The 17,269-nt window shown below is 40.5% G+C and overlaps 1 pseudogene; it reads right to left on the bottom strand.

Moving 5' to 3' along the window:
- Window positions 1–4,798, bottom strand: part of LOC121990969 — a 34,191-nt pseudogene extending 29,393 nt beyond the window's left edge.
- Window positions 4,799–17,269: the final 12,471 nt, after the last annotated feature.

Here is a 17,269-nt window from a genome sequence, read left to right as displayed (position 1 = left end):
GAACTAAAACGGAGATTGACCAGTGCTCCTGCTTTAACTATACCACAGCTTCGACATCTACAGTGACGCCTCTAAATTGGGATTAGGAGCAGTACTGATGCAGCAGGGCAAGGTGATCGCCTATGCCTCCAGACAACTCAAGGATTATGAGAGGAACTATCCTACTCACGACCTTGAGCTTGCAGCAGTGGTGTTCGCTCTCAAGATTTGGAGACATGATGTGTACGGAGGAGTGTATACAGATCATCAAAGTCTGAAGTATTTCTTTACTTAGAAGGATCTGAATATGCGACAGCGCAGATGGTTAGAGCTGGTCAAGGATTATGACATAGATATCCTCTACCATCCAGGGAAAGCTAATAAGGTAGCAAACGCACTCAGCAGGAAGTCCAGTGCCATCTTATTATCTTTGGCAGCTATGTCACCACCCCTAAGGAAAGAGATTACAGCTTTTAGTCTCGAGCTTATAGTCGGGCAGCTTTCCACTATGTCCTTAGCATCTACCTTTCTTGATGATATCCAGACAGCTCAGGAGCAGGATCCTGAAATCCAGAAAATCAAGCAAGGGCTAGCAGAATCAGAAAATGGAGAGTTCAGAGTGTCCGCCAGTGGGGTAGTGTACTGTGGTGACAGACTTTGTGTTCCAGACCAGGAGGAACTACGAAAACAGATACTAGACGAGGCTCACAGGACTCCCTATGCGATGCATCCTGGTTCCACCAAAATGTATCAGGATCTAAAGAAACGATTTTGGTGGCCTGGGATGAAGCGAGATATCGCCAGATACGTCAGCATCTGTCTAAGTCAAGGCGGAACATCGCGACCTGGAGGAGTTCTGCAGCCGATCCAGATTCCAGAATGGAAGTGGAGGATATCTCTATTGACTTCATAGTGGGATTACCCGGAACCACGAATGGTTTTGATGCCATCCGGGTAATAGTCGACAGTTGACTAAATCATCCCACTTCTTAGCTATCGAATATCCTATTCCATGGAGCAGCTAGTTGTATCTCAAGGAGATTGTCAGTGCATGGAGTCTCACGAACCATTATATCGATGAGACAAGAGATTTACATCACACTCGGAAGTGTGTGCGACTATGGGCACCGGTTAAAATTTAGCACAACCTTCCATCCTCGACGGATGGTCGAGCGAGTAAATCGTACTCAAGATATGCTCCGAGCTTGTGCCCTAGATTTCAAGGAAGTTGGTGCAAATATCTGAGTCTAGCGGAATTTGCATACAACAATAGTTATCGAGCCACTATCGGCATGGCACCTTATGAGGCACTCTATGGGCGGAGGTGCAGATCATCTACTGGTATGAGAGTGGTGAATGAAGGAACTAGAGCTTCAGATAGATCTAGTAGAAGATACCACAGCAAACAGATTCGCCAGAGGATAGAGACAACACAGAGCCGTCAGCTATGCCGATACACGACGCAGACCCCTAGGGTTTTCAGTTGGGGATACAGTTTTCCTCAGAGTAGCTCCCATGAAGGGAGTCATGCGGTTTGGGAAGAAGGGCAAGCTAGCTCCCAGATATGTGGGACCATACCTTATCACGAAGAGAGTGGGCAAGGTAGCATATGAGCTAGAGCTACCTCAGGAGATGTCAGCTGTCCACAACGTATTTCATGTCTCCATGCTGAAGAAGCATATTCTAGACGCCACCCAGGTGATTGAGCCCCAGTTGGTACAGGTCCGTGATGATCTCAGCTATGACAGTCGGCCTATTCAGATAATAGACCGAGCAGTAAAGAAATTATGGAACAAGGAAGTACCATTAGTCAAAGTCAGCTGGCAAAATCACACAGCAGCAGAGGCGACTTGGGAGACAAAGGCCAGCATGAGACAGAAGTACCCAGAATTGTTTTAAGTTCGGGGATGAACTTTTTATAAGGTATGGGGGATTGTAAATCCCAAAAAATTCCCGAATTTATTTTAAAATTATTCTATGATTTTTCTGGAATTTTTAGATATTTTTCCGGAATTTTCCGAGTAGCGGAAGTAGCAAAAATAATTAGAACCGCAAAATAGCTTAGGCGGGAATCGAACTCGAGACCTATGGTGTAAGGGATAATGTTAGTAACCAGTTGAACCCAGCAGGGCCGTGCTGAAAGAAGAGGGAATCAATTATATTTATAATTGATTTTGGATGAATTAATTAGTAAATATAAATAAGGATTTAAGTGAGAAGTTTAGATTATTTCTCACCGTAGCTTTTCCTCACCCGAAACCTAAAACCGCCGCACCTTTTCTTCTTCCCCTCTTCCTCACGCACGGCACACCAAGCTAAGGGTCAAGGGAACATCTTCCGGCGATGACTCCAACACGAAAAAGGTTCTTCTCCGCGAGAGGAACACGAGGACGTAAGCGGTTCGTCGAACGGAGCAGTTTTTCGGAAAACCTAGCGGTTAGAATCGTAAGAAAACCTTGCGATTGAGGTAAGAAACCCCTCACCTGCAGTATAATTTCTCTCGCTTGTTAGTTTTGGCGTTAGTTCAGTAGTTCTACAGTTTTCAGTTTTAGGGTGTGCGTTTAGTGCACACCAAGCATTCGGTAGAATGCCTAGTTCAGAAGAATGCACCAGTAGGCGTCCTAACAGTATGTAAAATGTACTAGAAACATTTTATTCAATTTATTATCAGTTATTACAGCTATATGGATCAGATATCCATTGGGTGGGCTCCCACAGTAGCCTCTAGGTTCAGATAACCTAGAACAGCAAAGTAAAATAAAACAATATTCAGTATTTTACTTTTATTCAGTTGGCACTGTACTTGGATCAGATATCCATGGGCTGGACTCCCACAGTCGTCTCTAGGTTCAGATAACCTAGTAACCCTGCTGGATTTGGTAGGGATGCGCGCACAGTAAGTACAGTTGCCAGGGCCCAGCAACAAGTTTAGTATTTTCATCTATTATTATATATAGTTTTCCAAATATGTAATCAGTGATGGAAATACTAACTTAGTTTCAGTTTCAGTTAATTATCTCAGTTAAGTTCATGATTTGAGTTCATGACCAGTTAGATGTATATGCATGACTAGTTCAGTATTCATGTTAAGTTTCAGATACAGTATGCTATGCTCAGCTTGTTTGTATGCCATGAACAGTTCAGTACATGTTTGTATGCCATGCCATATTGTCACGCTCAGTTCAGTTTTCAAACAGCATGTTTTAAAAACATAATCGCACCGTTGCATGTTTTTGTGAGGTAGATGATTTCTTACTAAGCTCTTTAGCTTACAGGTACTACTTTTCTTATACTGCAGATACAGGTAAAAGAAAAGTGGACTAACGGAGGCTAGAGGACAATGCTATGGAGGTGTGTGTGTGCAAGGGGTTTGGAATAAAGATCCTAGGGGTCGAAACAGTTTAATTCCAGCATTCACGTTGTTAGTTTATTTATGGTTTAGTCCTTAGCTGGTTAAATGTTTTAATCCAGTAAAACTATGTACTATTCAGTTTGTCCAGTTTAGGACGCATGTAGGTTAATGTTAAATTGTTTTACATGTATCTAGAACCTATGTCTGTGAGTTGTGGTGCGTTCGAAAGTTCAAATCGAAACTCGATTTCATATCGAATGGATCGGCATCGTCGACCGATCCGCTTGATATCGATCGGATCACCGATCGAGCATACTGATATGCTCTTGTATCTCGATCGTCCGACCGATCCAAAGACCGAATGAGAGTATCCTCTCAGGTGCTCGGATCGGAGATCGATCCAGGCATACATGCTATCAGATCGATCGTCCGACCGATCTAGCACCGAGAGCATCCCGCGTCTTGTGCCTAGATCACCGAGACCGATTCAGACACCGGATCGGTCTTGCCGATCCAAAGAAGGCATGTAATCGTAGCAAGCTTGGTCGATCCGTAGATCGATCAGCAGCTAGCTGGGAAGTTAGTTGTGAGTTCCTAGCTCAGATGGGAGGTCAAGTATCCTCCTTAGCACATGTACACCAACCGGAAAGGGGCTTGAATCCTTCCTTATAACAGCATGGGTGTATCAGTTGTCAGATTAACCGAGTCAGTTAGTGAAATTTTATTTTACCCAGTTTTCCGCACAGTACGGCACAGTAGCTACAGTAGTTAATGTAGCGATTCGGCTCACAGCCTAGTACCCAGGAGTCGGGTCGTTACAAAGCCGTAACTAGGCAGATCAGAGGTCTGTCCCATTTGAGAAGGTAGACCCACAGCTTGTTTGAATAAAGACGAGGGAACGGAGGAAGAAGGAGGTAGGGAGGAAGAAGACGCAATAGAAGGGAAAGAAGTAGTAAAAACAAAAGCAGCAGAAGAAGAACTAGATGGGATGGAAGGCGGCAATGCAAGGGGTGCTGACTCAATCGTTGAAACACGAATCGCTGAACGCTCGGCACTGGGAGAAGATCTCCGGCAAGGTGTCCATTTTGCTCGCGGCCCAGAAGCCAAAGGAGGCAAGGCCAATGCAAGAGGTTGAGAAGACATAGAAGGGATAACGGCCATTTCAGAAGCAGAAGCTGAAGAAGCTGAAACAATAGCAGAGGAAGAGGGGATGAGCAGAGCAGGTCTCATCATCCTAAGAGTAGGATTGGAGATAATATGGGTAGGGGACATCGGCGCCTTACCTCTCTCAAGATAAATAGGTGTCGAAACAAGAAGAATCTGCACATAAGTACCAAAAAGATCGCCAAAGGAAGCATCCTCAGTAAGCCTTGGCTTTTTGATTAAGGCAATAAAAGGTTGTTCTTCTTCCTCTTCCATGGCTGCAATAGCTTCTGCTTGTTGTTCTTCGTTAGATAGCAGGCCCATAGTAGAGGAATTAGGATTAGTTCGGCGAGTTTGCAGCCACTCTTCTCCGAGATTATTCACAAAGGACTTAGTCATAGTAGGGTTCTTGTACATGAAAGCCGGAAGAAGAGCATCAGCTGAAACACAGGAATTAAGCACCATTATAGAGGAGATATACCAATCAATAAACGTAGGGTAAAATGTCTATATGTACCGAAAGAGCCATCCAAGGGAGTGTCAATGTTGCTTATCCCAAAAGGAAACATCAAACCCTCCACAATTAAATGTGGCAAGCTAAATTTTGCTCCCCTCAATTTAAATAAAGCAAAGGCAACAGAGGGATCATTGAGGAGATTATGGGTACTAGGAACCTGAGGTAGATCGTATATCCATTGGATAGGAAAAGGAGAGGGAGAAGGAAGACGCATACAGAAAAATTTATGGCGTCATTCCCCTTGAGGGGGAATGCGGTTAAACAAAATAGCCTTAGGGCGAGACTGAAACTTGAAGACACCTATGTCTATCTGGCGTGGAACGAAGAAGTGATGAAAAAGGCGAGGGGATAAAGGAAAATCTAGCAGTTTAGATGCTCCAATGAAACCCATGAGAATAGAAAAAGACTGAGGGATAAGCTGGTTGGGGGGAATGTTGAAGTATACACTAACATCAGAAAAAAAAAAAAAAAGAGATGAAGAGGGAATCAGAAACCTTGTAGGACTTGGTCCCGGAAGATAAATATACACCCTAAAGGAGGAAGATGTGGACTATCCAGCGGAGTAGGGCGAACTATATAAGAAGGAAAACCATAAGTCGCCTTTAAATCCACCTCCTCTGTCTCCGTAAGATCAGAAGCACACGAAAGGAACCACGCAGGAGAGGAAGTAGCCATGATGGAATAGTAGAAGGAAGATGAATCGAGGGAGATGAAGAGAAAAGTTGGAAAGCGGAAGAGAACTTCTTAAAACCCTTATTTTCCTTTCGGTCCTGTGCTAATACCCCCAAATAAAGATAGCATAAGAAATAGGAAAAGAAAAAGTACTCAGAATTCCAATCGTCATAAATAGGTAATGACATTAAAGGATAAAATCAAATTCCAAAAAGGGGGATGAATCCCAAGAAAGAGATGTTAAGTTGAGTAATCTTCCTCGAAAAATGTGACTAAGTTTCCCTAGATATAATTTTAGTTCTTAAGAAAGTCCGATGAATATGAGAAAAATCAGTAAGATACTATAAGTTCAGATTATTTGTTTAATAAAACAACAAACCCAAATGGGCATAATAGACCGAGCGAAAGTTGGGTATGAGGCATTAGTCGATAGACAGAACTTGGATAGAAGATATCGGACGAGATTCATAAATATGAGTATGAATCGGCCGGTCATAGTAGACCGGCCAAGATAAATACTATTCCAATATGTCGATCAGAGGTTTATAATGGTAAGCCAGGTAACATCCACCATATGAAATTTGGTTAAAGTATAATACATAAGATGATATGCATAAATACAAGTATGAATTAATCGAGTATAACAAATCTACCAATATTGAGAATATTGCAATAGGACTGCACTAAATCGAACGGGACACAACTAGCTGTAAAATATCGGGCGATATTTGTCAGCGTTAATATAGAGCGGTCGAAATAAAGAACATTATAATAGGTTGAGCGAAGTTTTATGGTGGCCAGTCAGGTGGCATTCAATATATTTAAACAAGACAAACAATCATCATGAGGAAGAACAGGGTTAACAATAAAAAAGGGAGGATCAACTTTACATAAGTTCACTAAATTGTCATCACAAAGTCCCAGTCCCCCTTTACAGGGATTCAAATTTAAGTAAGAAAGTCATTCTAAGGTCAGCTGTGGAAATAGATCAAGGGGCCTATTATCAATAAGTTTGCGGCGATTTAGGAAGTTGGGAGGGGGATCACGAGATAAGAAGTTTTCCTCTCGCAGTTGTTAAACCGCCCCTTCAGCTCCCGCAGTGAAGGCTGCTAGGATCGACTTCACAATTGTCCTATTGAACTCAGTAGATTCAATCATGATAGTAGCTCTTTCCTTGTAGCGAGTGTCTTCGTTAGCCTTGTAGACAACCAAAGTCGTCTGGGAAGTCTTCAGTTCGGCTTCTTTAATAGAGACCTCGGTTTTAACTGAATTTAAGGAAGTATTTAAAGAAGTTATTTCGTCATCCTTCAGTTGCAAGGACTTAAGTTTTTCAACCAATGTCGATTCATAGTCAGCCTTTAACTTGCCAAGCTCATCTGTCCGTTTCTCCAAATTGGAAGTTAATTCTTGGTTAAGATCCGTAGCTGAGTTGAACTGTGTCTGAAGACTTTCAATTTGGACTTCAAGTTGTTTCATGGAGGCAGCGGAAAATGTGGCAGAAGATAACTCAGTAACTTGTTGTTTCAGCTTGTCGTTCTCAGATCTCAGCTTCTTGTTCTCGTTGTATAAATTGTGCATTAGCCGAGACAAGCCCATATTTTCTATCCATCGCTAGAGATATAATAAAGGGTTATGAGATAGTCACCAATGAATAATAAATAGACGTTAATAAACGTACCTGATTCTCACTATGGGAAAAACGATCAATTGTTTCGGAAGTGGTAAGTTCTTCAAAAATAGGACAAACTTTCTCCCAAACATTAGCAAAGGAACCTCCTAGCAGTATGGGGAGGACGGGAATGGTGGAAGAACCCATGCAGAAAGAAGAAGTAGGAACAGAAGGAGGAGCAAAAACTAAATAAGAAGAGGGTGAGGAAGGTAAGGATCCAAGTTCTGGAATAGACAATGGAAAGGTGAAAGAAACATCACCAGGGGCACTAGTGCTGGAAGAGGGTGATGCAGAAAAGGTGAGAGAAGGATAGAGCTCAGCTAAAGTAGGTTCGTCGGAAGGAAGGTTAGCAGAAATAAAATCTTCCGAGAAAAGCACATCAACAGGAAGGACAAGTCTCCTTTTGGGAGGAGGAGCCCTAGTAAGCTTGCGCCCCGGACGTTTACCGGTAGCAACTTCAGCTATCGATTTACCGGAACTCCCAGGAGACGTGAGTTCAATGATAGGAAGAGGGGTGGCTGATGAGGTAGCAACAGCCACTGGTGAAGCAGGAGCCTCAGGAACCGCCGGAGAGCTGGGTACCTCAGCTAAAGGAGTCGGATCTTCGATTGGAGGCGGCGGAGTGATGGCAGCAAGAAGCTCTTTTTCTTTGGCGTGAATTCCATCCTCCTCCAGACGCAGTTCTTCATCAATCAAAGAGGAATAAAAGTTTTCCACTACATAGAAAAGAAAAATATTTTAGTTAGTTAAAATCAACGAGAAAGAAACAGGATTTTACCTAAAGAGCCTTGTGTATCAGGCTTGACGGGGCTTAGGCCGAACAAGTATAGAAGATCGACTCTCAGCCACTTGGGGATAGAAAGTCGATGACTTAACAACTTCTCACAATAAATAGGAAAAGAAGGATGAAGATGAAACTCCCTGACGTCGAGCAAGAGGGGTAAGAAGGATTTCCAGGCATGAGACCAAGGAATGGGTCCTAGAAACTTTATGAAGAAGAAACGGGATTTCCAAGCTTTAAGAGACGAGGGCATATCCTCAAAAAGAATCATTTTAGTCCGGGACTGGAACAAGAAAACACCAGGTTCCGAACACTTGAGGTAAGAAAATATGAAGAAATTTTGAGGAGTAGGAGGGATATCTAACAGACGAAATAACATGTAAGCAACACACAGATAACGAAAGGTGTTAGGTGAAAATTGCTGCAAAGGAATATCAAAATACTGGCTTACTTCGATTAAGAAAGGAGGAATGGGAAACCTTAAACCTCCTATCAACTGATCCTTGAAAAAAGTCACGCAATAAGCGGGGGGACGATGAGGATGATCATCTGGTTTCGGGATTAAGATGCTATACTCCCTGGGGATTTCATATTGACGGCGGATGGTAAGCCTAGCATTTTTATCAAAGGAAGAAGACATTTGGACGTACCAAGAAGCAATCATTTCCTCAGCCATGGACAGAAATAAAGGCTAGCAGAACAACAAGTTACTTACTGGGAGCAAGAAAAGAGATCGCCGGGAAACAGTGAACACGAGGTTTGATTGAAAACTACAGCAATAAAAGAACGCTAAGGCAAGAAAGAAAGGGACAAAGTTGAAAAGAAGACAAAGGGTTTAGGGTTTGAAAAACATATAGCCGTCGTTAGATCAAAACATTTTTATCTCAGTAGACGCTGAGGATTATAGGAAAAAAGACAAATGCTTACATGACGTAGCAGAGAGAGAAAGTATGTGTCATATAATCATAAAGAAACATTTATGCTGGACGCGACAGATCGGATCATGCCGGGGTTGGTAACACCTCGTTATATGCTTCCAACATTCTCTTACCAGGGGAAAAGCCAATCACAAGCAAGGAAATTTTGAAAGAAGACGTGGTTTACTAGGCATAATGAAGGAAGAGAGACTGAGTTTGACTAAATCCAGGTTGAGGAGAAGAAAAACTAAGGATAGCTATTTAGGTATATAACATGTCCTAAGTTAATGTCCTTATAAAGTATAAACCAGCATTGATCGAGATGATTTTTTACTCATATCGGCTGACATAACTTTAGCTGTGATAGATAAATATAATATCGGTCGAGATAACCTTGTTTGTGATAAACAAGCGAATATCGGTCGGTATAACGATTAGCCACAATAAGTAAGTATAACATTGACCGAGACAACCTTGTCTGTAATAAAACAAGGGAATATTTGTCGAAGTAACAATGTTTATGACATACGAGTGAATATTGGGGGGGGGGGGGCACAACATCACATCTATTCTTAGAAATTAAAAGGATTCAATAGAGTCACTCAATTCCATACAAAAGATTATTTTTACACTTAGAATCTGATCAAATACATAACATTACATTTCCCCTCAAAACATTAAACCTCAAACAGATAACAAAAATTACAAACATAAGCTCTCGAGATGCTTAGAAAATTTCAGTCCCACTAGAGTCAAACTTACCATGGAGCAGAAGTGGGAACATTTTACCTGGCACGGAGAAAGCTTGCCCGGGCGGCAGAAGTGGCAATATTTTTCCCGGGATGAAGGAAACTGTGAAGCAGAAAGGCTCAAGGGCAAGGGGAAGGGGACAGATCTATTCAGGCCATGGTGCAAAGGTGACTGAAAGAGCCTCTCCCCTATTCGAACCCTAGAGTTCTGCAACTAGAGCAACCAATCCTTGCCCAAGGGCAACATGGGCTACGCGTTCGTAGCGACATCCATGGGCTATTTTGTTGGTCCCCTGTGAGTAAGGAGAATTCCTTTGAATCTCGTTGAGTCTCCAGAGCAGTTGCGCCTTTGGTTGGAGATTCTAAACCTCGAGAAACATTGTTTTTTGGGAGGGTTTCTCGAACCCTAGAGTTAGCTAAAGTAAAAAAACTTGAATAAATGCATACATAGATCTCGCCTTGTCCAACAAGAATCGCCCCCAAAGAGGGGGATCCCAGGCCATATTCTTAGCGGGAAAAGTCAGCAAGGAAGGAAAAGAACTGAGGTGGGTGATGAACGAAGAGAGGGTTGTAGCCCTATTTAAAGGATCAAAGGACCCAAGGAATCACTGTACTAAGGTTCACGGGATCATTGTACTCAGGTTCACAAGATAGATGTACACAAAATCTGTAAGGTCACTTCAGTACCTGTGGCAGAGTCACGGGTAGGAAAAAACAAAATCAGACTTGTGTCTAGTTAGTCGTCTACACCTCCTTCGACTAGACTTGAAGGGAAGGCTAGTGATATGGGTTAGGTTTCATGGATCCCTGATAAGGAAGGGAAAGGAGATAACCAAGTGGAGAAGATAGATCGATATTGGCCGTGATATACCACAAAGGGGGTAGGCTAAAATCGGTCGGTATATGCCTCCAAGGAGACAGGCCAATATCGATCGAGGCGTACCTTCAGGAAGAAAGGCCAATATCGGCCAGGATATGCCTCCTAGGAGGCAGACCAACATCTATCAAGATATACCTCCGGGGAGTTTGGCTGAGATCAACCATAATATACCTCAAAGGAGGTAGGCCAATATCGATCGGGATATACCTCAAAGAAGGTAAACTAATATCGGCCGGCATATGCCTTCAAGGAGACAGGCCAATATCGATCGAGACGTACCTTCAGGAAGGAAGGTCAATATCGGCCGGAATAGACCTCCAAGGAGGCAGACCCATATCTATCAAGATATACCTCCAGGGAGGTTGGTTAAGATCAACCAAGTTATACCTCAAAAGCGGAAGGCCAATATCGGCCTGGATATATCTCAAAGGAGGTAAGCTAATATCGACTGGGATATACTTCAAAGGAGGTAAGCCAATATCGGTCGGGATATGCCTCCAAGGAGGCAGACCCATATCTATCAAGATATACCTCCAGGGAGGTTGGCTAAGATCAGCCAAGTTATACCTCAAAAGAGGAAGGCCAATATCGACCGGGATATACTTCCAAGTAAGTAGACCAGTATCGATCGATGCATGCCTTTAGGAATGAAAGCCAATATCGGCCGGGCTGAATAATATCTTGAAAAGATACTTGATAAAAATTACATACTTGATAAAATATAGTCCAGTGTTATCTAGGATAATAAACATAGAGGAGCACGGACGGACATTGCCCTAGGAGCCTCATGAGAGGTAATAATAATTGATCAAACCTAGTTAAGCCCAGCTTCGACCGATATAAAGAACATTGTTATATTAAGTTATCTATGATATAGCAAAAATAGGAGGGGCGAGTAGGAACGATAGAAACACTTTAAAAGGACTTGTGAAACAGGATAGAAGTAAATATTTTAAATAATTAATGGAGATATTTGCAGTATATGATTGTGTAACAGGTGTTATATATTTGGCAAGAAATGTATTTTTAGACTATTTTGCAGGTACTAGACGACAAAGAAGGTACATCTGGGGTATAAAAAAGATTCCTTAAGTCATTTACCACAAGTATGCGGCTTACGTCATCTTATAACAAACTCTAACAAACCGGGGTCCACTTCATGACTACGGAGGTTATATGAAGTGGTATAAAAAGAGGAATCCTCTCCGTTGGCTAGGTAAGTTCACATCATTGTGCACATTCAAAACCCTAATTTTTAGCTACTATTCATCTTCTTTCTTCTTCCTTCTTCCACACCGAGAGAGATCACTGACTTGAGCGTCAGAGGGCCTAGCCAGGGATTCCCACCTTGGTCTTAGGTCATTGACGATAGTGTTGGTCGGTCTCTTGTGCGCAGGAAGCCTTGGAAGCTCCGGATCTGGGTTTTCTTCTGTCAAATTTATTTCTAGTCATTGAGACTTTGCACCAGGAAGGTATTATGTGATTCTACCCTCCCCGATCCGCTTTGGGCTTCTCGGATTGGCATTCAGTCAAGTATTATTATTCATCGAGGCAGTAGGTTTTATCCTTCTAGCTCTCCGTTTTGTCAAGCTTCTCAGACAGGATCAATGTGCAAATTAGAAAAAGAAAATATGGACTTGAAAAGACAATTAGCAAATGCATGTCAACTAGAATTGTTTGATAATTTAAAATTATAAAATGAAAAATTGAAAACATAAATAAAGAAATTGAAAGATTACCATGCATGTTCTAACTACATTCAACTAAAGTTTAGAAATTATGATAGAATCAACTGGTATATTAGAAATCACAAGAGATCAATTAAGAAAAATCTTAAAAATTATATACCTTCCAAATTTTTAGTAAATCTAGTTGACAGGAACCTATATTGGGTTCCAAAAATTTTTTAGATTAAACTCTAATTTTTTGTCTCAATTAGAAAAATATTATTTTTAAAATTCTTCTATTTATATTTCGAGTTGAAAATTTTCTTCTGTACTAAAATAATTTATTCCTTTTCAAATACAAAGTATTTTGTCATGTGAATTTTGTACTGATCTAACATTGTTTGGTTGAGGTTGACAAAACTTTTTAGTATTTTTGAAAACTGATAAGTAATTTTAACATTATTTTTGTTAGAATAGGAGTTTAAATAGTAAAAATAAATTATTTTTTAAATTGTTTCTGAAATATATTAGCTTACTAGCAATACTTGTTAAGTACTCCTAATATTTCATTTTTTTTTAATTGTTATGTTATATTTTCTATTTTTTATGTGATCAAAGGGAGAGACATAGGTACAAATTAAGGGGGAGTTAGGATAATTCCTATAATTTGTATCCTTGTATTTATTTTTGTAATTAACTTATTTAATTCATTGCTTTACTATATTATTTCATTGCAGTTTTCACCCTAACTTGAACTTGGGTTGATGCACATCAAAAAGGGAGAGATTGTTAGTATCCCATGGTTATTTTGATATGTTCAACCAAGTTTAGTTAAGTCTTATTGTGTTTGATCGTTGTGTCTAAGTGTGTAGGAGCTTATTAACACAAGAAGTCAAGTGAAAAATACAGCTAGTGAGAAGGATGACACGGAAAATGAGCTGACGGGCTTGGTGCATCAGAGGGACAAAATGATGTGGAAGAGTACACCGATGGACGAGAAGAATATGCAAGATGTTCGATGGACAAGAAGATGGGGAGGAAGCCTTCTTGAGGAGAAGGTCGAAGTTGGGTTCGAATGAGCTCAACTCCGGTTAGCCGGAGAATCACCTACGTGAAGAGATCAGCTTTGAGCTGAGTTGCCCTGTGGAAGGCGCTTTCTATGGCTGGAAGGTGCATTCGATGAATAGTACAAAGGTGTCTTCTAGCATATTGAAGGCACCTTCCCTAGTCATTAGCCAAAGATAAAACTTTATCTTCGGCGATAAGATTTGCCACGCTGGAAGCGCTTTCCACCCTACTAAAGGCACCTTCCAACTTCAGATGAAATTTTCCAAGGGCTATAAAAAGACCCCTAGACCTAAGAAATTATCACCAACTCTTGTATTCATTTCCTATCAACTTTCTGAGCATTCAACAAGTATAAGAGGTTTCTCCACATTCAAAGAAGGAGATTTTTAGTACTGTATTTTATCTTGGATTAACAACCACCTAGGTTGTCACCAAGTAAATGCTTTGCCTCTACTTTTTATTTGTTGATTTAATTTCATATAATTGTGTTACTAATTAGAGTTGAAAGATCAAGAAAGGTTTGCTTTTTTATTTGGCAGGCAGTTCACCCCCCTCTTGTCGGCCTCACTGTGCCAACACTTGATCCTTTTTTGGAGTTAATTTGTAGTCCTACCTTCCTTCATTTTAATATTAAGTAATTGATTCAATAAGAGATCTCATTTAGTTACTTTGGTTTCATTCATGTCCTCATGTAGCTCAACTAATCAGTCCCATAAATCTTTGGCATTGTCATATAGACAAACTTAGTTGAGCTCTTCATTTGTTAGTCCACACTGGAGCATGTTAAGCATCTTTCAATCAACTTGGATCTTCCTCTTTATTTCTTCATTTCATTTTTCTGGTCGAAGGACTTCTTCAGATTTGATTAGAACTTTGTAGCCTTGGTGGATGCAAAATCATTGTTCAATGTCTTTAGTGAGGAATACTTCCATTATCTTTTTCCAGTAAGGAAAGTCATTCCCATTGAAGAGTGGAGAATATATGATTGAATATCCTTCAGACTAAGCCATTGTACTTGCAAAGAAAACTTAATAGAGATTTCAAGACTTTTGTCTTAGGGTAAGTAATGCAATAGAAAAAAAAATAACACCTTAATCAATAAAAGCAAAGAAAAAAAATTCTTGATTGGTGGTTGCACCAAAATCAAGAGCCCTTGTTCTAATACTAATTGAAGGATTGTTTAGGGCGAGAGAGGGAGGTGAATCTCATCGCTTTTAAAATATTTATTTTCTTTAGTTAAAAGCAGAGTATGCAATGGAAATGAAGAAAGAATGACAAAAGACAAGTCTCTTTTTTACTTGGTTCGGAGCCTATGGCGACTCCTACTCCAAGAATCACGATCCTCGATCACTTTCATTGGATAATCCACTATATGAGTGAAAGTACAAGTACAAATATAATGAAATTTAAATACAATTAGACCAATAACTATTGAGTAACAAGAGGCATAAGTTGTCGGTGAGCTTCCTGGCATCATAGGAGCAGTGCTTGCACGTGTAGCGATAGAATGAAGCAAATGATTTGAATAGAGAAGTGATGCCCAACTCGAATCTGAAGCCCTTCTTTAATAGCCCTCATTCAATCAACGAATAAACTATTTCATCGATTGATCCTTTCCATCGACTGAATGTTCTATCAGTCCATGGTTCCCTGATATTTCCTTGTATGTTGTGGTCCAATTTATGTAATCCCAAAAATAAAGTTGTTCAACCCATCGATGGAATCTCTGCCCCTTCCTTGTTTACTTCGATCCGATCCATCAGATCCAATAAATCAAACTAAACCACCTGATCCATCAACTAAACCTTGCTTTCTATGTATGCTCTGATATGATCCATTGGATGAGCCTGATCCATCGGCTGAACACTCTATTCCATCGATGGAACAATTTATGTATCCATCGACTGAACCTTACTTTTCATCAACAAGACACCTGTAAAATAAAGTTAAAGTATTTTATCATGCAAAACAAGGTTAGAACCAATATAGCATTTATCCTTCAAAATAAGGTTAGAATAGATATATGCATGAAAAAGATAGTTAGGACTATCTTAATCTTAACTTAGAAATCTCTTGATTTCTTTAGTTAGATCAGCACTTAGGGTTTCTCCCTGCTAGGACCCGAGCTCACTACACTCACTCTAGGAGCTTACCTCACTTACCATAGGTTAGACTATCATGCTTTATGTCTGATCCCTAACCCACCAGGTCTTTCCTCACCTCAATGTCTGGTCTACACTGACCCACCGAGTCCTTTTGCAAATATCCAATCCTTCTGACCTATTTGAACTTTCTTCCAGTCTAGTCCTCTTGACTCATCTGGGCTTTCTACCTGATGTCTGGTCCTCTAGATCCATCAAGGCATTTGAGTATGTACACTTAAGAATCATATCAAATACATGTGTTTTAACTTTAAACTCTTTGTTATATATCAAAATACAAGTTTAATTATTAGTGCATTCTACACTAAAAAGGGTATTCATTATCTGTGGATGATACACGCTACCACCATTTGGTTTAGTGGGCAGATAAGATAAGGTAGCTATCTAACTCCTAAGCTACTGACTGTGGGTGACAATACATGCTACTCCATCTAGTCTAGTGGGCAGTTAGAGCACATAAATATCATTATTTATGGGCGATAATACATACTACCACTAACTAGTCTAGTGGATAAACAGGACGTGTAGCTATCTAGCTATGGGTTGAGGGCAATAGCATGCTACCATGGATGGTCTTGTGGGTAGTCAAGATATATAAGCATAATAATGACAAGGAGTAACAATCGCATCTAAGAGTAAACTCTGCTAACTACACTATAGTCTAATGATATCGTATGTATATAAATAATTAAGCATGAAGTGAAAGATCGATAGAAAGGGATAAAGGGGTGAATATTGCTCTTTAAAAAACTTTTCTTTTTGTAACATAAAAGCAATCAAAGTAAGCAGCGGAAATTAAAATAGATGACTCAGCTGGTTACTTGGTTCAGAGCATACGTTGACTCCTACTCTAAGACTCGCGATTCTTGACCGCACTGTTGGGCAATCCACTATGATTCTTCTTTTCAAAATCTTCAAAAAGAAGCAATGCATACAAATGCAAGTAGAAGATAGTAACAACCTACTATCTTCTTTTCAATTTAAGTACAAAGCAAATTTAAATAAATATACCAACAAAAGTGGAAGATGAAGCTCGGTCGACACTTGAACGATGCAACAGCTTGCTTGAAGACAAGTACTAAAGTAGCAGCACGAGAAGTTTTGCATAGTGATGAATTGGTGAATTGATTCATTGCTTCAGCCTCGGACCTCGAGCTCCTTTTTATAAGAATGTCAATGATCAGTCGACCGATCCTTGGGTTTGATCGACCGAACCTGCTCCCTTCCTTCTTCGCTAAGATTCAATCTTCGGGCATTGATAATATTTAATGGTTTGGTCAACCGATCACCTTGTTCAGTCGATCGAATGGTGCACTTTCCCTGTTCATTGAGATTCTTCATTAATGCGCCTTTAATGCGATGATAGTTCAGTCAACCGATCCTCTGGTTCGGTCGACCGATCAGTCTGCCGTCCTTCTTTTCCTCAACTCGATCTAATCTGTGCTATGTCTAAAACAACTTGATTTGGTTGACCAATCCTGGTGTTCGGTCGATCGATAAACTTTGGTTCCTGCAACATAAAGTTAGAATGAAAACTCCTGTAAAATAGAGTTAGCACAATAATAGTAAGATGCATGAGTAGTAATTGGCAGTAACACTGTCTTGATCTCAACTTGGAAACCTTCCCGATTTCTTCAGTTGGATCAGTGACCTAGGATTTGTTCCCTTCCAAAACATAACCTCACTGTCATCCTCCAATTGCTTACCTCAACC

Source organism: Zingiber officinale, chromosome 6B (assembly GCF_018446385.1).
Source record: "Zingiber officinale cultivar Zhangliang chromosome 6B, Zo_v1.1, whole genome shotgun sequence".
NCBI classification, from domain to species: domain Eukaryota; kingdom Viridiplantae; phylum Streptophyta; class Magnoliopsida; order Zingiberales; family Zingiberaceae; genus Zingiber; species Zingiber officinale.
This window is presented reverse-complemented; position numbering and strand designations above follow the sequence as displayed.